Source organism: Ostrinia furnacalis, unplaced genomic scaffold (genome assembly GCF_004193835.3).
Source record: "Ostrinia furnacalis isolate ACB-3 unplaced genomic scaffold, ASM419383v2 OfSCF0635, whole genome shotgun sequence".
In the NCBI taxonomy this organism is placed as follows: domain Eukaryota; kingdom Metazoa; phylum Arthropoda; class Insecta; order Lepidoptera; family Crambidae; genus Ostrinia; species Ostrinia furnacalis.
In genome coordinates, this window is record NW_021130874.1 from 841127 (window position 1) to 865040 (window position 23914).

Sequence of the window (23914 nt, forward strand, 5' to 3'; positions counted from 1 at the left end):
TTACTTTATAATTGACTGATCATTTTCAAATCATCTCACCGACCGCATCTTCTATCTCATATTATATCGCTGTCTCTTTCTACCGGCACGCTTATAGCCGTTGCATATCCCATTCATGTTTTGAAAACCTGATCCTCAGGTTAGTTAGGGTAGGACTACACAGTATATTTATTTTTTGTTATATTTTTATCTTTTGGAAAACAGTTTAAAACATAGCACAGTATGTTATGAGACTGTATAATCGGACATTCTCATTTATTTGATGAACCGTATAGAGCTCAGTTATACAAACATGATAGTAAAACTCCCGTTTGAAAATTCCAAGTAGTTTTCGCGGTATAAAAATTCAAAGTTACCTATTTTTTTACTTCAAAATTATGCAAAAATATTCTCACTCGTTAACTAATAACATTTAATTCAAAATTGTTATAATACTTCATAGAGCTCTTAAAACTACACGTAATAAGCGTATTTAAGTGCTTCGTAAACGCATTCAGTTAATTGGGAAAAATGATTTTAGTGATTTTAGTTTTTATTTTTTTTCTCAATTATACCTTAATATTATGCAAACATTTTTAATTGCAAGATATAGTCTGATATTTAATCTAATTGCATAAAAAAATCAGCTTTAAATTCCGTGATATATTTGAGGAAAATCAAATTGAAAATATGCGCCATATAGAATTGTACATTTCCCATCACTTTTTAATAGCAATATTTCTTTTGGATGTTTAAATATCATCAGCTCGATTGTACCAAATTATTGTATTGACATTCGATTTACATAGGTTTCAAATCGATGAGAAAATTATTAAAGGTAGGATAAATTCGACTTCCTAGATTTGTTTACATACTTTTTTAGTTAGTTACTTACATACAACTTAAGTTAATATAAGAGTGTTAAAAAAGAAAAAAAGACTCGACTTGAGAACCTCCTCCTTTTTTTGAAGTCGGTTAAAAACAATGTGAATGTGACTTTTTAGAACCTTCAACACTATGCACATAACAGGCGGGATTTGAAACTTTTTAGACATGAATTATTCCTTCCAAAATTGTCGACTCTAGACTCGTAAAAATTTTATTAAGACGTTTTATGTTTTTTCTCAAATATATCACGGAGTTTAAAGCTGATTTTATTAATACAATTAGATTAAATATCAGACTATATCTTGCAATTAAAAATGTTTGCATATATTAAGGTATAATTGAGAAAAAAATTAAAAACAAAAATCACTAAAATCATTTTTCCTAATTAACTGAATGCGTTTAGGAAGCACTTAATACGATTATTACGTGTAGTTTTAAGAGCTCTATGAAGTATTATAACAATTCTGAATAAAATGTTATTAGTTAACGAGTTAGAATATTTTTGCATAATTTTGAAGTAAAAAAATAGGTAACTTTTAATTTTTATACCGCGAAAACTACGTGGAATTTTCAAACGGGAGTTTTACTATCATGTTTGTATAACTGAGCTCTATACGTTTCATCAAGTCAATGAGAATGTCCGTTTATACAGTCCCATAACACACTGTGCATAGGTATAACAAATTTTTCACAATTAGCTATAGTTGTTGCAATTTACGAAGGCGAGTGAGCTTTACATGTGTGTGTGGTGTGGTGACTCGCTACTGTTCGTTTTTCAAAAGTTTTGATACAAAAACAATGACATTTTTTTTAATAAAAAACGTTTTTTCGAACCAAACGTTACATAATGCATGTATTACTATGCAAAAGTTACAAAAAGTGGCATATACACACACAAGTAAAGCTCACTCGCCTTCGTGAGTATACTGAGCAAGAACTATACTGAGTATAATATAGTAGCCATGTAAAAGTGCCTTCAGTGTGTCCATACCTTTAGTCGTCTTAATAATAACTGACGTATCTTTTTTATACCGAGATAGATGCCGTGGATACCATATTTGGATCAAATGTGTATTTATCGAGCAATGATAAATGTGTCGGTAATAATAATAAATGGTGGAGGATTCTGGATTATTTAAGTGACAAGATTAAAACCCTGTCGCGCTTTTGAATAAAACAACGCTTTGAATTGGCACTTAGAGAATATGTTTTAAAAAAAGCCCGAACAAGATGGTTTTGTGAAATAAATATGATTAAATAACTGTTAAATTCATTATGAGATCACATTAAAAGAGGTCAATAAAACCTTTTTTAGAGAAGACGTATATGTAGGTATGTCCCCCGGCACAAACTTTACCTTCACTGGTTGGGTTTTATTGGCGGTCAAGCTGTAGATCCTGGGTACACAGGAGTTGCAGTGGTGGGAACGAGAGATGGGAATAGTCCCGTAAGACGTTATATAAAGTAGTTGTCACACTCCGTGGACAGACGAACTCGTAAATGTCACGCACATTTGGTGGATCAACGATTAATCACATCATGTATCTAGGTTAGAAATTGTACAGCTACCTGCTTTAAATAAAGTCCTTTGAACGTTCTTATAACCTGAAAAAACTAAAATATAGTCACCAAAAAAATGCAATTTCTCCAAAGGATTTTATACTCCATTCCCCTGACTTAAAGTTCAACATCACTTGTAGACATTTGAAGTATTGTGATAAGCTGACATTTGTACAGTGGTTAATTATTATTTTCTACCCGCAAGTAACGTGCAGAGCAACAATAAGTTAAACCTTGAACACGGTGTCGCTAACAGTCGACAGTGCAATAGATTTTATTTAAAAACTGTTATGAGTGTAATTATTTTAGTAATAAGGTTCCGTATAGCGTTCCGTAAGCCTAAGTGGCAATGGGCAGGGCACATAGTACGCAGAACTGACGGCCGATGGGGCAGCAAGGTTCTGGAGTGGAGGCCGCGTACCGGAAAACGCAGCGTGGTACGTCCACCCACGAGGTGGACCGACGACATCATAAAGGTAGCAAGGAAGCGCTGGACGCAGGCCGCTACCAATCGACCTATGATGATGATGAAAAAAAAATAAACAAAAAAAGTAGAATACCACATTTATTCTAAGTGACAAATATTAATAAAACAGTTTTTTGAACTCTACTTCACTACATAATTTATTTAACATTTCAACAGGTTTTTTCAAACAAACCATTTCGCAATGTAAACGAAATCTATTTTTTTTAAACGACTAAAATTCTCGAATGAAAATGCAAATACTCCACTTCTTTACCCACTCTTTAATCTTTATTCCTTATTGATTATTTTCACGGAACCCTTATTCCCTGTTAATTCTGCAGTCCGCTAATTATTACGTCCGCGTGATTAGTCGAGTGCAGAGGGGTTAACATAATATAAAGCTGCTTTCACATTGATGTAAAAAGGGGTTTAGAAAGCAAAAAGACCAGTCAGATGCCGGTATTAACTTGTCCTCAATCTCAATCCAATAAAGACCACTTTTAACTAATCTATTAAACAGACACAAAAATGCAAAATAAAGTTTCTTATAAAACATAGACCAACTGAACGTCAAGTTGGTAAGTAGGTCAACAAATGATGATGATGATGACATGACTGGAATCAGCTACAGGATGTCCACTGTTGAACATAAGCCTCCCCCAATGATTTTCTTACCGACCGGTTGGTAGCGGCCTGCATTTAGCGCCATCCTGCTACCTTTATGATGTCATCGGTCCACCTTTTGGGTGGACATCCCACTCAGCGTTTTCCGGTAAGTGACCCCACTTCAGAACCTTGCTGCCCCATCCCAAGTTCAAGCTCATGAAGATACTGCAAAAAACTGTCACATTTGAATCCGTTATAACTGTTACTTGAATCCTTTATACTGCAAAAAACTGTCACATTTTGAAACGCGACAGTTTAATAATGTAGTGACTTGAGGTTCACTATTGAACCTTGATTGAACTTGTCATTACAAATCAAAGGTGGCACAAAACCGTAGCATAATATTAACATGAAAATTAAGGCTGCAAGTAAAACGTCACCTAAATCACTTGTCTCACAAGAGCGTTCTCCTCCAGTCAACAGCCCGTGTTCCCAGACGAATCCAGGACGCTGCAGTGTTTGCTAACTTGATTAGTGCATGTGAAGCCTCAAGGAGCAACTAGGGCACTGGTTCCCAAAGGCTCGTAAACTCTAAGGAGTATGGATTGTGTGAGGTAATCGTTTTAAGTGTAATCCCTCATCAAGATTAGTTTTAGTTGAATTAACGATTAATTTATGTAACGGAAGGTTTGGCTGTCCATTAGGTTTTAACGCCAAACTCATTTAAACTCACCTATTTTAGTTTGAAACTCATTTAAGTAATTATTTATCGACATACATTTATTTCTATGGTCTTGGCTGCTTTCAATTGCTAAAATTAGTCTTCATCATTTCAATCGATAGGTGTCCAGTGCTTCATGTTCTAAAAGTAACGCCAGCTGTTACTCTCATCATCGGTTAGACAGTGGGAAAGTAGACCTATTTTTACCGACAAAAAAAAGGTAAAAAAAACTCAGATATTTTTTGACCTTTTTTTTGTCGGTTAAAATAGGTCTAACTGACCGAACGAGATGGAGGACTGTTGTGGACGCCCTCTGCCCCATCTAGGGGACATAGGACCATAAGTCAAGTAAGTCAAGTCCTATATTTAACTAACGGGTGACTTTAGCCGTCTCTTTTCCAAAGAAGTTTGACAAGCAATGCCCCTGAAAACAGCCTAGCGTGTCGATTGTATACCGACTACAATAGTAGAATCGACAGGCCGCAGGAGTTGATTGGGTGTCTCCAATCAACCAATACAATCCTAAGAGCGTTTGATACAAGCACAATGGAGAGAATTGTAGTAAGGCTACAAAAAATAAATAATCTTTATAAGTTCTTCACGCAGGTGGACAGACGACCTATTAATGGTAGCAGAGAGGCATTGGAATCATTGGATGCAGGCGCTACTAACCGGCCAAGCAAAAAATAGCGACCGCCTATGTTCAGCAGTGGACGTCCTGTGGCAAAAAATAATGATGTTGCTGATGATTATATATAAGTTCTTCCGTTCAGCTCGTCTAACAAGTTACCAAAGGTTATCAATTATGATAGTCCGAAGGGAATATTTAATAATAGTTTACTTATTATTGTTAAAATATTTTTATGCACAAATGCTTGTATTGTGATCAAACCCGCAACCTAAGGCATATTATTTTGTCAAGTATGTGCACCACTAGGTGACCTTTAAAATGCAGCAACATTTCAAGTCTTCTTCTTCGTCGCTACACTCTTGGCAGAATTGTCATGGTCGTCATACCTGTATTGGTAGCAAGCTTCACAATCTGTCGCCATTCATCTGGCATTGCAGCCTTTCTTGCACACTCGTGGAGTGGACCATTGAGTTCGGTTTTGACCAGCACATGGGCGACCTACCCTGAAGGTTGAAGGCACAAGAGTGCGCGGCAGGTCACCAAGTTGTTCAACAGATTTGTCGTCTCAAGTGTTTATTCCAAGTTTATGAATGTTTTAAATATATTTTAAGATAGATAAGAGCTAGTTAGCTGGTTCTACTGTCTATCTTTGTTGTGACATGACATAAGGAAAGCATATCAATGATACATAGATACCTACCTACTTTGTAATACAACAATGAGGGTCATGTTTATTTCAGGCAATCGGGTCACTGGGGCGGCCATTGTAAAAAGTTGTATGTTTGTATGTCATGTAAGGGGTGATATCTGGAAAGACTAAACCTTTGGAATTAGTCCCTGTAGGTACTAGTAGGTTCATCTTATTCTTTGTTCTTCGTTTCAGCCAAATGACGTCCACTGCTGGACAAAGGCCTTCCCCAAGGATTTCCATAACGACTGGTCCTGCGCTACCCGCATCCAGGTACCTTAACCAGATCGTCGGTACTTTCATTCTAAATAATAGGTAAATAGTGAAGTTGAAATCTATTAAGATTTTAAAAAAGGCGATGAAATAAAAATAATCTTCCGCATACATCTGTTGAAATCTGATTCAAGAGGTCGAAAACTATTAAATAGTTTGGGGATCGTCCTATAATTTGGTCCATTGGTTGCCTACTAAGATATCCATGAGAAGATGGAAGAACAAACTACACAGCTTTGGGTTTGTTGATCAAATCCTTTATTTACTAGTAAATTAGAAAGAGTCATGCTCCTGCAGTAGAAACTAAATGATCTGATGACGGTAATTTACAAAGAAGACCAAAAATATTTTTTTAATCTTAACACGTTGCACGAAAACTAAAACATCCCAAAATAAAACTCTCAATTTTATCTCACGTTTGTTTTAACAAGCATTATACTAATGTTCTGCTTAACTGTGAAACTTGCTGCGTTTATTTCGTTTATACCACTCGCAAACCTATAATCATAATTGTGCGGAAGTGTTGTTAAATATATAAAAGTCTGTCTGTTTGAAAATAAAGGTGTTTAGAATTTTCATCTGAAAAACTCATTTCAGTCGCTTGAATGGTTATTGCTCGGTTTAAAGTTTTTCTATGTGGTTCTAATTCTTTTGGTTTTACGAAATGACTACTATGACGATAAAAGCAGGGCCATTTTTAACCGACTTCAACAAAAGGAGGAAGTTTTCAAATCGGTTGGTTTTTTACCAATCGATTACCTACGCTTGTTTGTATTTTATTAATTTATTTTGTCTGTCTAACGACGAAACGACGAACATATCGTGTTTAAAAAATGTTCTAATAATAATAATCTAAGTAAGCCTATGTTTAATTAGATATATTATCATCAAAATTCCATCCTACAGTTGTGTGAGAAAGGAATTATAATCCATCCATCATTTTTAAAGAACAATAAATCCAAAATACATCCATGGAAATACCATAGTCAGAAATAAATACCTTAAGAATGTAAAGGTATACCATATCCCTATTACAGTAATTTAACCTAAATATTGTTCACAATACAATACCAAAGGTTTAAGGAGTGAAAGGAAGGCCTTGTAGATGACATCAGCTGAGCTCTAACTGGCTCATAACATAACTATAGTTTGCTATAATGTCCTGCTAGGACCTACGTTGGTGAATACTGCTATTGAGTAATACTGTGCAGGTCAGTATGACCAATTTATTTTAAACTAGCTTTCCGCCCGCGGCTTCGCCCGCGTGGAATTTTGTCTGTCACAGAAAAACTTTATCGCGCGCGTCCCTGTTTCAAAAACCGGGATAAAAACTATCCTATGTTCTTTCCCGGGACTCAAACTATCTCTATGCCAAATTTCATCAAAATCGGTTGCGAGGTTTAAGCGGGAAAGCGTAACAGACAGACAGACAGACAGAGTTACTTTCGCATTTATAATATTAGTTGGGACTAGCTTCTGCCTGTGGTTTTGTTCTAGTAAATTACTCAATTTCGTTTTATTTTTCGGGGAGGCCTTTGGGGAGGCCTTTGTCCAGCTGTGGACATCTTTTGTTGATAAAAATATAACTTAGTGACTCTAGATTTATACATTTCCTGTTATCCCAACGTTTTCAAATGTAGGCAATCTCCAGACAAATCCAAACCCTAAAGCTAGTCAAGCAAACTCCTAAATTGTTTTAATTGCTTACTATTCCCAAGGCAGCGCTATCGGGCTAAAATGCTAAGAGCCCGGTTACCGTGCTTAATGCTTTAGCATTCAGTATATTTAGGGTATAACCACACTGTCTCCATGCTCAAGGGGTAAGAGATGGATACTCCAGATACGGGTAATGGGGTATATTTTCTTTACATTTAATTTAAAAAAAAATTGAAAAAATTACAAAAAGGCTGGATAAAACAAAATGGGAGACTATGCTCTGTAGCACTGCTGGAAAGGCTTACGTTCAGCAGTGGATGGTCATTGGTCAAAATAATGATGATGTTTATTCAAGACTGGTGGTTATGGAAATGATTGGGGAGGAAATTTTGGGACCGTTCATTATAAATATCCGTAGGGCTTTATCTAGCCGTGGATTGCATTGGGTTAGTGATGATGATGACTAAGGCTGGGTTGCACCATCTTACTTTAACTTTGACAAACGTTAAAAATCTGTCAAACTCCATGTTGTGTGTTTCCAATCTGGAAAAGTTCAAATTTTCCTGTAAAGCCTTCGCGATGAGCTAGATATTAATTTGCGTGGGCTTAATAGGTGCAACATTTCAGTAGTCAGTCAACGACGATCTAACCACCAACCTAGAAGAATAATAGTGTTATTTTATGAAAAGATAATGTTTAGGGATTATTGGTAAGTTTCAAATACCTACAGAAATTGTGCCAAACTATATTAAAGTTTTCTTCCAACAAATAAAACTTACTAAAGATAAAACGTGCTGTTCCAAGCTGGAATAGAAAAAAGCTTGTAAAAAAGCTTAACCTTTTTCGCACTACCATTTCATTCGTAGGATATTGCTTAAAATTTTACGTTGGATTTTCAGGAAAAACCTGTGATAAAAATCGCAAGTCAATATAGCACGTTCCTGTATTGAAGGGCATAGATACAAAGGCTTCTGAATAGGGTATCCAGGTATTTAGGTATGAGTATCAATTGAAATATAGGTACCTAACTTATACCCTTATTCAAATTATATACAAACATTACTATGAGGTCTCACAGTGCACGCTGACGCACAGGGTGAATCCAACCAATACAGAGCTCAATTCAAAGCTGTGCGTTCGATTTGCTGCTTCACTTAAGCAAGCATCGTTTGTGAATACAGGCGTAAGTATCCTGGTATCAATACTATCTATCTATCAATACTATATATAAGGTGTAATACTTCGCTTGAACAGACAACGGCATATAAATTAATTATAATATAAATTAATAAATTATAAGTTGCTTACTTTGGGGCTAGCTGGCGCAGTGTGAAATTGTCCAAAGATTTATAAAAAAAATAGTCTCTACCAGATTTTTTCTTAAAACTCTACAAAACGTTACTTTACGAATTTAGTAGCAAGTTAAAATGTAGTTTGTGAACTTATGTTTGCAATTAATTACTTAAAATTTAGTTAAAATTTAGTCACCTACTTAACTAGGTAATACGTGTAAATCAGCCTTAAGAGTACGTTATACGTTAAAAGCATTTGCTCGAGAAAGTAAGAAATTAATTAGGCTATTATTTGTATAATCTGAACTTTATAGATTTTTCTCAAAACTAATGATTTTTGGCATAATAAATTGAATAAGCCAACGTCTATTGAAGTAGCTCTAACTAGAGCCTTCTAAACATAGACTCGACTCGAACATCTACTGCAAATTTATCGTTATGCAAAATCTTTCTGAATGTCAGTACTAAGGGCACATACAAAATAAATGAACAAGCTCATTCCCTAAGAATTAAACACATCAGAAGACTCAAGGTGATGAAATGAACTTAATGTACCTATAAAAAATATCAGACTAAAGTACGGCCAATGAGTAGCGATACCAAATGTAAACAAACCCAATGTCATGGGTGAACCCGTCTGACTTTGACATGAACGAGACATTACGACAAACACACAAGATGGGAAGAGACAGAATATATTGTCAACTCGACAATCTTATCGACCTTTTGTATCGCTGCTAGTTGGCCGTACTTTAGGTATATATTTTTGTAACTTGCAAAACAGCACAGAAGTCACGGTATTTAGTTTGATGCTGTGGTTTGTACACACTGCCACAGTGTTAACTATCCATTTCCGTTTTTGCTCTCGCTCTCATCAAATGCTGATTATTTGTAAAAGAACGAGATGACATGACCGACAATGGGCAGTTAACACTGTTGCTGATAGTACATCATAAAAATTAGGATATAATTCATCCTGGAAAATTTAAGAATAAGAATGTAATATGTCACATCTATCTTCATAACACGATTGCGGTATAGTGCAACGGTCTAGTTTTTCATTCTGTTGATGTGATAAGTCCCAAATCACATTCTACTGGGATCAGTTATTATGATTATAAAAAAAATATAGAGTTAGGGAAATCCACTGGCCCATTTATTGTCCCGAAGCAGTGGTAGGGTTAATATTTGGACGTGTAAAAGTGCTTTTTAAAAGCCTATTTGCAAAAATAAATGAGTTTTATGAGTTTTTACACTTGACTGTTATAATTAAATCTGCTACACAAAGGTACGTCATCATAAAAGGTTTTTTTAACAGATTTTTTATAAAATTGCATCTTTTTAATAGGCGTGCACCTGTTGTCACTAGTCCAATACTAGCCGTTCTATTTAGTTTGTGGTTCTAGCCGAGATATTATCGGTGCACTGCTGGCCCAACTACTGGTTCAACTACTATCGGACACGCGATACAGTTTTCAATTAGATCCGTATTTTTATGACGCGAAATGAAATCCTTAATGTATGGATTGGATTGTGGATTCAAGGTATTATAAGAAAATGGAAAGTTAAAGTTTTAAAGTTGAGGTTTTATAGCTAAGGTCTAGTTAGGAAGGTCATTTCTTTAATTAGTGCAATTTGCATGCTTTGCACTTGGGTTAATTGGTGGAGATTACCTAAGGGCGTTGTTTGCGTGTTTCTTTATGTATGTTTGTTTAAAATGCGAGCTAAGTATAGATTATTTTTAAAATACTTATTTATGTAACACCTTTTCAGATATTAAACCTTCTAGCCTTTTTTCTAAGTAGCTTACATCAAAAAACCCGACTTATAATAAAATAGAAATAAAATAGTAATGACAAAAAAGTTGTATGTTATTGTTTAATTAATTTTATTTATTGCTTTTACTAGCCACAAATAACAAAAAGGAGTCAGCAGATTTAATTTCATTATCATCGTCATTCCAGTCACAGGACATCCACTGCTGAACATAGGCCTCCCCCTATAACTGCCACATCGCCTAGTTGGTAGCGGCCTGCATCCAGCGCCTTTATGAGGTCGCTGGATTCATGAGATTTAATTTGCAGGTGTTTTATTTCATAAAAACTTTTTTGCGATATACTTACGCCATAATTTTGTCCCGCACTGTACACCAAGTTTAGCAAAACATAGTAGAGTCAGAACCCAATGACTGTGTCAAACGAGGCGAGGCTGGGAATTCGGCCCTTCGCCGCGAACTGGTTAGGGCTCCTCGCCTCCTTTGTGGCGATTTGAAAGTCTGTGGTATATACAGGGCGTCTAAAATAGAGTAGAAACAACATATACAAACTGTCGGTAAAATTAAAATAATACCTACCTACGCATTGAAAAGGACATCATAAAGGTAGCAGAAAGGCGCTGGACGCTGACCGCTACCAATCGATCAACATGGAAATCATTGGGGTAGGCCTATGTTCAGCAGTTGACATCCTATGGCTGAAATGATGATTGAAAAGGTCACAGTTTTAGGTCCCAAGTTCCCAACAGCGCAATGAAAAGGAATATCCAAGGTCCCTGTGCCTCACGCACTCATGGAGGTCCTAAATGTTATCTAGGGATTATTTATTTACTTTTTAGCATTAAAATACAGCGGTTTTATAAACGTCAAAAGGATAATCAAAGACAAAAGATACGAGAAAATACAAAAGAGTAAAATAATAGAAAAAGAACGTGCGTTCTACACAGTCCCAAATATCTTTTTGTGTTTTGCTTGAAAGAAAAAGGTATTTTTTATTCAGAATAAGGCAGGTATTTGACCGCAATAGGGGCCGTCCATAAATTACGTCATCGATTTTTTCAGATTTTAGACCCCNATCATCCTATCGTCATTTCTTAATGACCCCCCCCCCTTCTCCCAAAATTGACGTCATTACAAAATTAAAACACTTGGTTATAGAATCACCTTTTTTTTAATAGATAGAGTGATTCTTAAGGAAGGTTTATACAGTGTGAGTCACGTTAAAGTGTACATATGAAATTAGGTGAAACTAGACCTATTTTCTTCTAAATATTTGTTTTAAATAGTCACTGAATTTGCCAATCAATGCACACACTTTAGGAGTCCCTCCAGGCAAGAAATTGCTAGATTTATTTAATTCTAAACAGTACTATTATTTTAAAATTCGCGCAGCGAACGCTAACGTACACGCAGCTGTCAACGTCCGTGACGTCACTTCTACCTCTTTTGTCTTTTGTGATGTCCATAGCAATAAATGTTTCTTTCTTTCTTTCTTTCTTTTTATCGACAAAAAAGAGGTAAATTTTTTTTTTATTTTTTTTTTAATTTACTTATAGAATTTTTTTTCTTCCAATTACTTATTGTAAAGAAAACGTAATAACTTTTAAACTAAGAGGTATATCCTGATAAAATAAAAACAGTAATAATGCTAAATAACAAACGATATTAAAAAAATACATAAAATACCCTGAAAATGCCAACAAATAATAAAAAATGAAACTTTTTGAAAAAAATCTGCTTTTAAATTTGTGGTTTTTTGGTTATTTGATAAATTTCTCCAAAAAATGCCCCTATAACAGGTAGTTTTTATTACTTTGTATTATTTTCTATCGTATTACCTTTGTAAAGCCAAAAATCGCATGTCTCTATCCCTATCACAACATTTGCTATTATCGTTTGAACAAAGGCCTGCAACAACATTATTACCCCCCCCCCCCCTATCTATCATTTACCGTCATCCGCAGACCAACCCCCCCCCCTAATTTAGAATGACGTATTATATGGACGGCCCCATAGCAACTCGCACAAACCGCAAGTGTTGTTACAAGTATTTATCAATTGTAATTTTTGAGGATTCTGTCGCCACCCGGTATGAATATGAATCCTTGAGCCGTTTATCGTGACATGGCCCGCCCTTTTACTTAAACCGGGTTATATTATGAACAAACCTTTGACAGTGTAGTCCACTAGCGGATTTTGTAACACAGTTAAAGTTTTTTTAAGAGAAGTTAACCCTAGGCGCAGACCACCGACTTTATGTCGGAGGATAGTTATATAATAGGGTTATATTATGAACAAACCTTTGACAGTGTAGTCCACTAGCGGATTTTGTAACACAGTTAAAGTTTTTTTAAGAGAAGTTAAAGTTCTCTTTAATACTTTAGTATTAAAGAGAACTTTAACCCTAGGCGCAGACCACCGACTTTATGTCGGAGGATAGTTATATAATAGGGTTATATTATGAACAAACCTTTGACAGTGTAGTCCACTAGCGGATTTTGTAACACAGTTAAAGTTTTTTTAAGAGAAGTTAAAGTTCTCTTTAATACTTTAGTATTAAAGAGAACTTTAACCCTAGGCGCAGACCACCGACTTTATGTCGGAGGATAGTTTGGGCCCGATTCTAATTTGTTGAATGAAAAATCGACCATTACCAAATCGGTGTAATGTGCGCACTTTCATACATCTCCATACTGATTAACAGCCCGATCCAATGAGGGCTATCGTTTTTATACTTAACAGTTGGCACCCCTGGCGATTGACAGGACCTTACTTTACAGTGGCGCCATCTTGATGAGTGCAAAATGCAAATGCGATAGTCCTCCTACCACTTTAGCGCTCACAAGTTGGTGCCACTGTCTTCGTTACTAGCAAGTGACAGGACCTTACTCTACAGTGGCGCTAACTGGTGAGCGCTAAAACGATAGCCCTCATTATCGGCCAACTAATAGTCGGAATAGAAAATGTTTCCTATTTTCATTTCAGAAAATCTTAGTATTGTTCAACCACACAACAGCGTATTTTACCTTTTTCTACTCTAGAACTTAAACCTCAATGGTTTATTGAGGTTTTACAGCACTCTCCCGAACTTACAATAAAAACAAAGAGCAACAGCGAAAAATAACGCCAAATAATCCCTAATTACCTGCCGGACACGTAGGATATTTTTTACAAATAACGATTCCAATTTGACGTTTATTGTAGCATTAAAGCGGGCAATTCCCGCCACAAATACGTCGCCATTTTGAATTCACGCCGTGTGCGAAATGGCCGCCGCGGCCGACTCACGCGATGACACTTGGGCGTCATATTTTTCCTTTTAATTCGCTTTGCCGTGCCGCTGAAAGTGTTTTTATGTTTGGCGCGTTTTAATGTTTAATGTGTGATATTTTTGTAAAAGTTTCGCTCGTTTTTTCGAGTGTTTGGCAGCTGTTTTTAGCGCTAATGAGGAGAAAGAGCAATTCATTTTGATAATGTTTTTTTTAACGCATTTAAAATGTATAAAATACGCGACCTGTTAAGATAAATAATTATGATGTTGCGACGGAAACTAAATACTTTTTTTAGTGTTAAGTTTTTAATTTTTTTTTGTTAATAAAGTAAGTGCGTGTTTTTAAAGGTTGAATTACATCCGTCCTTTGCATAGGTTCTACCTAAGTATCTTTCTTGTTTTTACCTCCTATTTCAGTGATTTATAAAATATGTTACTCCCATAGATATAACGATAAGATTTCCATGTACATTTTTACTAAAAAAAACTTTGAAAAGAAAATACTTGCTTTAAAGAATTGCCATTCGAGTGCCAAACGTTTGTATAAAACGAAAGCATCTACTTAGGTACTCCGCGTTGTTTCCGAGTCGTGAGCAAAAAAATTTAAAATTGCAAGCCGTGTGCAGAACAGGTAGAATATTTAAAAGATGTCTGCTCGTTATTTGTCAGGTTTAGACTGCAATATTTTATAGGGAGAGTGAATCACATAGTTCTGTCATGGGATTTGGAAAAAACAATTGCTTAAAAGCAATCCACTTTGTGGTTGTAACTTTTTCCGTTGTGGCAAGACTTTCTAAGTCCAATTTAGTTATTTTTTTTTGTTTTTAGTAGAATACAAGACATGTTAGGTTAGGTTAGCTCAGGCGCTTAACTCAGTGCCTGGGGTATAGTTCCAAAATACTGACTGTCCTATCCATGACATTGACAGTGGGGCGCCACCGTCAATACCGGATCGCTAGTTCCGATTTTTGACATGTTGGAAACCATATAGTTGAACGATGGTAGCGCCCCCCTGTCATTGAGTTTGGTGGGACAGTTCAGCGTGGGTTATCTATGTGAGAGCAGCACGGGACGTCAAATGTCAGTGAAACTTTAGCCCTCCTAGACAAGTGTGGCAAAATGTGACAGTCGTAATGTCAAAAGATGGTCGAAAGGCCTTTTTTGTATGGAGTTATATGGGACTATTCCCACCTCTCGTTCCCACCACTGCAACTCCTGTGTAGCCAGGATCTACAGCTTGACCGCCATAAAAACCCAACCAATGAAGGTCAAGTTTGTCCCGGGGGAAAGTTAAACTGTCATTGGACCCGCAACGAAATTAATCAGAGGAACATAGAAGGAGTTCGAAATGTATGGAGTTATAAGGGATTCTATTTTCGATTCGATCAAATAGTACCACTTGTTTAGACCTATAAATATGCTTCAGATTTGTATGACAGATGAACTACACTGAACTGTCCCACCAAACTCATTGACAGGGAGGCGCCACCATCATCGTTCAACTATTTAGTTTCCAACAAGGCAAAAATCGGATTCAGCGACAGTGACGGTGGCACCCCCTGTCAATGTCACTGATGGGACGGTCTGACACGTCAATAATTTCACTGTCAGGCGGTTATCACACTGCGCCGCGCTCCGCCGCGGAGCGCGGGGCGACAGATTTAATCATTGTATGCAAGTACCTCAGTTTGTATAGAAAACACGCGCGGCACTTCACACTGACAACGCGTCCGCGCGCGTGATTTTTTATATGATAATCAACTTTTTAAAAAAATAAAACCGACTTCAAATTCGTGAACACAAAAAAAAAATAAAAATTAAAAATATTGCGTATAAAAAAGTTCATCCTTAATTTTCCACCCTTGGGGGTGAAATATTTTCTTCAAATTCGCATGAAACCACCCTTTTGATAATACCTATTCAACAAAAAATTTATCGTTCAAATTGATTAATAATCGGCGGAGATATTGCGTATAAAAAAGTTCATCCCCAATTTTCCACCCTTGGGGGTTGTTTTTTCTATTATTAAATTTAAATGGGACCACCCTTGAGGTATTACCTATACGCCGAAAAAAGATTTGTTCAAATCGGTTCATAATTGGCGGAGTTATCGCGTAACAAACATAGAAAAAAAACACACGGGTCGAATTGAGAACCTCCTCCTTTTTTGAAGTCGGTTGAAAATCACGCGCTCCGCGGCGGAGCGCGGCGCAGTGTGATAAACGCCTCACTCTTCCCATGCCGCTCCCTACCTCAGGCACTTACTGAGGTAAACGTTGGACCTATAAGCTACATGAAACCGCTAAAAGTGCTCTAGACCTATAAGCTACATGAAACCGCTAAAAGTGCTCTAGACCTATAAGCTACATGAAACCGCTAATACACTTTCTCTTAATAGATCCTTTTAATTAAGCTTTTCTACTGGAATTGTAAACAGACGTTTCAAATCTACTTCATTGATATTTCTGGGAAGCAGCAGTTCGTAGAATAAGGAGGCAATTACGAAGCTTATGTTAAGGGTACTAATATTATAAGTAGAAAATAATTCTGTCTATCTGGGCACTTGTGCTGTTTACCTACACGTCTAGACAGTTTTCAATTTAACTTTAACTATTTATGGGAAAATATATTTTGGTATATTTAAAGTCGGCCACGATAGCCGAACGGTGAAGGGGTCGGACTGGCCGACTCGTGATCCGAGGAACGCGGGTTTAAACCCCGCTCGACTATTGTGGTGAGCCCACTCGTAACACAAGCATATTCAGCTTACCACGAGGGGCTAACGGGACTATTATACAAATAACTAATAATCTTTTAAAAAATCAGGGTCAAATAGTTCTTGGCAAAAAAGTTGAAAACAAAGACGTGTTGCGTGCGAACTTATTGGCAACTTTGGGTGTCACGAACTATTTGACGCTGACTGCACAAAAATGACATTCCTTGGAGTTTCACTTGTGGTCAAACTGCAGATCCTGGTCACACAGGAGTTGCAGCGGTGGAAACGAAAGGTGGGAATAGTCCCGTGCTCATCTATTTCTATAAAAGCGAAAGGTCACTGATTCACTCACTCATTCATCACGAAATCTCAGTAAATATAATTGCTAGGAGTCTCAAATATTGCATGGTGGTTCCTTTTAGAATGTAGGTGCTCACTAAGACGGGATTTTGCAAAATTCAACCCCTAAGGGAGTAAACCGGAGTCCACGCGTACGAAGTCACAGGTGGTGTATGTGCGAATCCCAAGGTTCAAAAATATGGTTTAAGATCTTTATTATTTCTCACAAGAATTATAATTCACTTACGTGAGATAATTAAATACAATAAAAATGATAATAAAATTGTTTTTAATTATTTTATCTATCAATAGTTACAACAAAAATACGGTAAACAGCATTCCAAACATTCAATTACATCTAACACAGCATCGTCATCGTAAACCTTAAAAAAACATGTCCCACAGAATTAATTAGCAATTCATAATTAAGTTACCACTTCATATTAATGGATATAACAATATTGATTTACAGCTCACAAATATTGTAAGTCCAATCAAAGTTTGTTCTTAATTAGCGGAATAAAATGTATGTGTACTTACAATACAAAAAAGTAACGTCGAGTCATCCGGTATGCTGGCATTATAAAGAGGAAGTAATAAATATTATGGGAGTATCGTAGGGAGTTACAGTAAAGTGGAAACCAGTAACTTATTTTGGACTATACATACATACATAAGACTGAACTAGGAGCAATGTTATCAGAAATGTATTTGATAAAGATGAAATGGAAACTCTCTGTAAAAGCAAATAGTCAATCAAAATTATTGCACTTATGAAAGCAATTCTGACGGACAATTCTGACAATAACTATGAGAAAGTAGGTAATTCATCTTATAAAATGATGCAAAAGTCACTATTTAATTGTTTGATATCTTTTCACTCATAAACTACTAAAATAATTTTGATGATTTGTGGTAAAATTGGACGACTAGATGTCCTAAAAGAATAAAGGAAAGTTATCACGAGAAAAAACACTTAAAATAATTTAAAATGACATCCTCATTTTATAGTGGGTGTGTGCTTATATTAATAGGTAATTATTATAATTTTGATATTATATAATACTAAAATACATAATATTAAATAGATCTATATCTTCAAATAGAGTGACGAATAATCTTTAATTAGTTAGAAAACATCTAATAATTATTATAGCTTTAATAGTCACTTTTAGTAAATTCAGTCTTAAAATATGAAATTTCCCGAAAAAAGTTATTTCACCATCTTACAGCTATACTGTGGCTCAAGTATGACCAGTAACCGGCTTCCACCTTTATTAAAGATAAAACTTTAATAATTGCTTTGATTGAAATAGATTGAGTGGATTTTAATAATAAACTGTGCGATAGAAGAGTACTCTTTACCGGTGAGTTATGCAATAAGTAATCCAAAAAACATTACTATGAGGTCTGATAGTGCGCGTGGACGCATATAATAAGTAGTAGTAGTAGTAAATAACGAACCAATCACAGAGCTCTATTCAACGCTGTGCGTTCGATTTGCTGCTTCACTCAAGAAATCATCGTTTGTGATTAGTACGGGCGTTATAAATAAAATTGTTGTAGCATGCCTTCTGTCCTGAACTGTTCGTCACAGCCGAAAGACGTCCACTGCTGGACAAAGGCCTCCCCCAAGGATTTCCACGAAGACCGATCCTGCGCCCCTCGCATCCAGGCACCACCCGCGACCTTCACCAGATCGTCGGTCCACCTAGTGGGAGGCCTGCCCATGCGAAGTCTTCGGGCCCGTGCACCGTGGTCGCCACTCAAAAACTTTCCTGTCCCTGAACTGTAGATATGTGCTATTTATCTCTACATACTCGTAATTATACCTAAGTACTTTTGGATTTAAGCCCACTTCCTGAAAGATAATTCAATAAAGTAAGAAAAAAATAAAGAAAGAAACATTTAAGAAAAATAAGTATTTTAATAATTCTTAACTTATCAAACCAATTCCAGTAAGCTTAAGTAAACTAACCCCATTCCTCCAAAGCTCAATTTCAAATAAAATATCTTTTTTCTCACGTTATTACCTTATCAAAAAAAATTGATTTCCAAACTCTCAACCTTATCCCCTTTTAATAGAGTTCATTATCAGTCAACGGTATATTTTTTGTATAGGAAATCAACCCGTGTGAGTCAGAGGTCCGCAAATACCAATGTGAAATAAAAGCATACGGTACATCGCTAATCAAAACCGTGATTTGTGTTGCCAATTGGCTACAATATGGCGGTGGGACACACAGCTCCTAAGACTGACAAGCGGGAAAAAAATGCATGTTAGTCAGTATGTGTAGGATACAAATAAAAGCATACGGTACATTGCTAAACAAAACCGTAATTTGTGTTGGCAATTGGCTACAATATGGCGGTGGGACACACGGCTCCTAAGAATGGCAAGCGGAAACAGGAATTGAATCATATTATGTGAGATTTTTAAAACACGGTAGTATTACCTTGCCATATTTACAGAGGTATCTATATTAATGCACTGAACACAAATCAGTAAAAAATAATGCCCTAAAATGTTGTTTATTGTCATTTTGAGAAGGACGTCCGTCGTGCGTGTGTAAGACCGCACGCTACTTGCTGGTCATTATAATTATTATTTTTATCCTAACGCAATTGTCAAACCATTTTTCGTGTATTCTAAACGCATGAATGACTCAAAACGTCCTAATTTATACTACCTACACATCCACACGTCGTGCTAGCATTACGGGCGTTATTATCCATGTTTATCATTGAAGAAATTTAAATGGAAATAAGACATAGATTTTCACTTAAAAATCAAATTAATTTTATTCTATACAGTGACAGACAAGGTGTATTAGACTATTAGGACAGACAGACAAGGTGTAGGTACTGAAGGAAAATACTATTTATAATTAACTGTTTCAGAATTATATTACTCAAATACGTAATAGTGATAATAAATTTAATTTTGTATCTAAATTCTGTGACGTTAAGGCTTTTTGTGGACGGACGCCCACGATTTTCTTCGCTTTAAATACCCCACTTATTTACAAATGTTAGTAATTTCAGACGTTGATAATTAATATTGTCTTAACCTTTCTATAAATAACTGGTTTAAATGTCAAAAGCTTCATTATCGTTAATAATTTCACTGCCACAATAAATTCATTATCAATTATTTTCGGCAAAGTTGGCGTTATTTTCAAACGAATACTCATTTTAATTAGCTAGAATAATTTGTGCTGTTTTTGTCTACAAGGTTGTATTAAGTATTTAGTACTATTTTAGGGATTCGATTATTATCAAAAAATCTATTGCTGTTGCTGTCCCAATGATTAGGTACTACTAATAAATTATTAAATTATGGTGACTTATTTAGGACATCTAATTACTTTCAGTAATGATACAAGTATACTACCACATTACTAATTTAGTTTTCTAGTCAATAGTACCTACCTTCATTGTATTATGTAAGTATCTAGATGACCTTTAGTCCACAGTCGACTATGGAACACCAGGCCTCCCCAAACCATCACAGTGTGAGGAGTGTGCGCCAAATCCTGCCCTGATGAATCCATCCATGGACCAGTTTGTGGAAATCCTTCTGAAGGGTCCTTCTGCTAGATAGCAGATAACCTTTTGGCTGGAAAGAAAGGATTCCTATATGCAGGTGTATATTACTCGCCATCCTTCCCACCCGTGTGTCACATGCTCACGTTGCGTTTATCGAATAAATGGCTTCATTAGTAGAAATTTTAGACAATCGTTCTCAGGTTACCGGGGCGGCCGGCGCTCTCCTAATCACGGTAATTGGACTTGACTTTGACTTTCCTGCTTCTGATTGTTTGTTGGCTGACGTTGCGAACAGTGTGTTACTTTTGTGTCATTAGTATTGGAAGGACGAGGGAAGTCAGTGATATTAGCCCTATTTGTTTGCTGAAGTTTATCTGTAAGTCTAAGGATGGGGATATAATTTTCAGATGTATCATGCGATCTTATACCTATTATGGCTGTATATTCGGCTGATGGGGCAGCAAGATTCTGGAGTGGAGGCCGCGTACCGGAAAACGCAGCTTGGGGACGTCCACCCACAAGGTGGTAGCTGGAAGTCGCTGGACGCGTGAGGATTTGGCCCAAACTTCCCACGCTGGCCGTGTTAAATTAAAGAGGCCCTTGAAACAACTTCATTTAATGTACATTTTGCTCAAGTATAATCTAAAAACAATTATTTATTTTAAACGAATACCTAGACGTAGGCCTAGTTCCATACAAATGTAGCGTTTCAATCACAAGTTTTGATTAGATTGAAGTTATGATAACTATGTTTTATTAACTACTAACTTTTCCCGCGGTTTCGTCGTGAATTTTATTCCTTCACTAAAAGACTATCCCGCTAGTGTCCCTTTCAAAAATCAGGCTAATGGTTTTCATAGGGGTCACTTAAAAATTAGGGATTGATGGTGAAAACGGGCATAAGACTCCTTTTTTTCTCTATCTGTGCCAAATCTTGTTGGTTTAAGCTTGAAAAAGTAACAGACGGACAAACAAACAGGAGATTTAATACGGATTTTCGTAACACATTTTGTTCCTCATAGTGAATCTAGATTTAGTAATTGCCAGAGTTCAAATAAAGGTCTCTGATAATTTAAGATACGCGTAGGATGGCAAAAGGGCGTTGCCTGTGGCAATACTGCAACCTTTATAATCTTAGAAAACAATATTGTGAGATGATTTTTATGGCCTTTATAATAAAGTTCACTTTATGGATGACGGCCGATGAAAATAAACCAGCAGCATTATTGTTATGGTAGGAATACATACAATTTTGCAAAGAATGGAGAAATTAAAGCTTGGTGAGTTTGATTAATCTAACCCCGTATTCACAAACATTACTATGAGGTCTCACAGTGTGCGTGGACGAACAGGGTGACAAGCTCTACTTATTCAACGCTGTGTGATCGATTTGCTGCTTCACTTAAGCAAGCATGGTTTTGAATACGGGTGTAAGCCATTTTAGAAAGGAGAATATTAAACATACGAAGTAAAAGGAGAAGGTCCATTTCTTATGAAAAAAAAAAACAGAACCGATTGGGACTAAATGGTTTTCAGTAGTTTCTTTATAATGCACATTTTACCCCACCGAAAGTTCAATGTCGAAATCAATGGGGCTTAGAAGTTATATACTGACAAAGTTTGTATGAAAAGTCATGGGTTACTTGTGATTTTTACCGGATTTTAGGAAACTCCACCCCTGAGGGGGTAAAACAGGGTCCACGCCTACGAAGTCGCGGGCGTCCATTAGTAGTTTAAAATTCTATGGTTGGATTCGACCAAACAAGAGTACCTAAATATTAATCTCAGAATAAATCGTCAGTTTTGACATATTTTCCATACTGAAACTGTCAATGTGCCAGTTATACCAGGAGTTATTCTCGGATAAAAGTTTGGTCGAATCGGGCCGAAGTAATATAAAAAAATCTAAGTACCTAACTCTACATCATTGACAGATCTTACTTTTTTTTTATGCTAGCCAAGGCAGGTATTTGACCGCAATCGCACCTGGTGTTAAGTGAGATGCAGTCTAGGATGGTACATATCTGCCCTGTAAGTGCCTATTCACTCTCGCCTTGAAAACGCCCGGATTATAGTGTTCAGGAAATACAGCAGCAACTATTAAATATTACTAACGTAATACCTCGCAACATCGGTATTTCCAAAACCACAAAAATCCAACGGTCTCATCTAACACCTATGTAATAGGATAGTGTTGTAACCAGTCGATACGAATCGAAATGGAAGGAGTATCGACATTCCTTGTTCAATAATGAAATGTAAGCGCCACACCTGTGGTCTGCGGTAGGGATGTGTGGCTAGAATGATAGATATCGATTGAGATGTGAATGAAATGAGTTTGATTGTTTTAAATTAAATTCATAATGATCAATACAATCTGTGATAAAATACCAAGTGTCAAAGTAACACACAATATTAGACCACAGCTTGTGACTGATCTAAATTATGAAATAATATATTTTAAAAAACACGTTGTTTTTAAAAATGTACAATTTCTCACAATTTTAGACCACTCTCAAAATATTATATTCAGAATAGAGTTTAATGTAAAATCGATTCGTTGGTTTATATCTTGGTGTTAGCTGAGTACTTATTGCAAAAAATGTGGTTTAGAGCTCCGTATTAGCAATAAAATTATTTTATGACACCAAAACTTTTCTTAGTTAATCAAGATGATCACAAACAAGCCAAAACAATTACGCGAGAAATCATTAATTTGTAACTTTCGTTTCCCATGAGTCGAATATTATTATTATCTCAAATAGAGATTTATTCTACGTTGCAGAAACAGACAGAACTATTAACATTAAGATCTTTTCAAATTGTCGATATCGATAAAAATACAAAATTACTTAATTTAAAATTCTACACATCCCTATTTGCAAATGCAACAACTATGGGAGTGGTTGATCGTCCACTACGCGTTCTTACTTGAACTCTTGCCATTTGCTATATAATAGTTATAGTAATCTAGGCCAATTACGGTGATAAGGTAACTTGTACATCCAAATTGCTTGACGCTATTGAGGCGTACCTGCCTAATTATTTCTTGACGAAGTAATTATTTTAATTATGTCCTTATCGAAAGAAAGGACTATTCCCACCTCTCGATCCCACCACTGCAACTCCTGTATAGCCAGGATCTACAGCTTGACCGCCAATAAAAACCCAACCAGTGAAGGTCAAGTTTGTCCCGGGGGAAAGTTAAACTGTCATTGGACCCGCAACGAAATTAATTAGAAGAACATAGGCTGTTTTCGAAACATAGGATGTTTTCGAAAGAAAGACGTAGTGTGGGCAGGCCCCCCAATAAGTGGACTGATGATTTGGTGAAGATTGCGGGAAGAATCTGGATGCGGGCAGCGTAGAACTGGTCGTTTTGGAAGTCCTTAGGGGAGGCCTTTGTCCAGCAGTGGGCGTCATTTGGCTGAAACGACGTAGTAAGACAATACAGGAAGATGAATAATAATTATGGGGCCTCAATAATTCTGGTGTCATAAAAAGT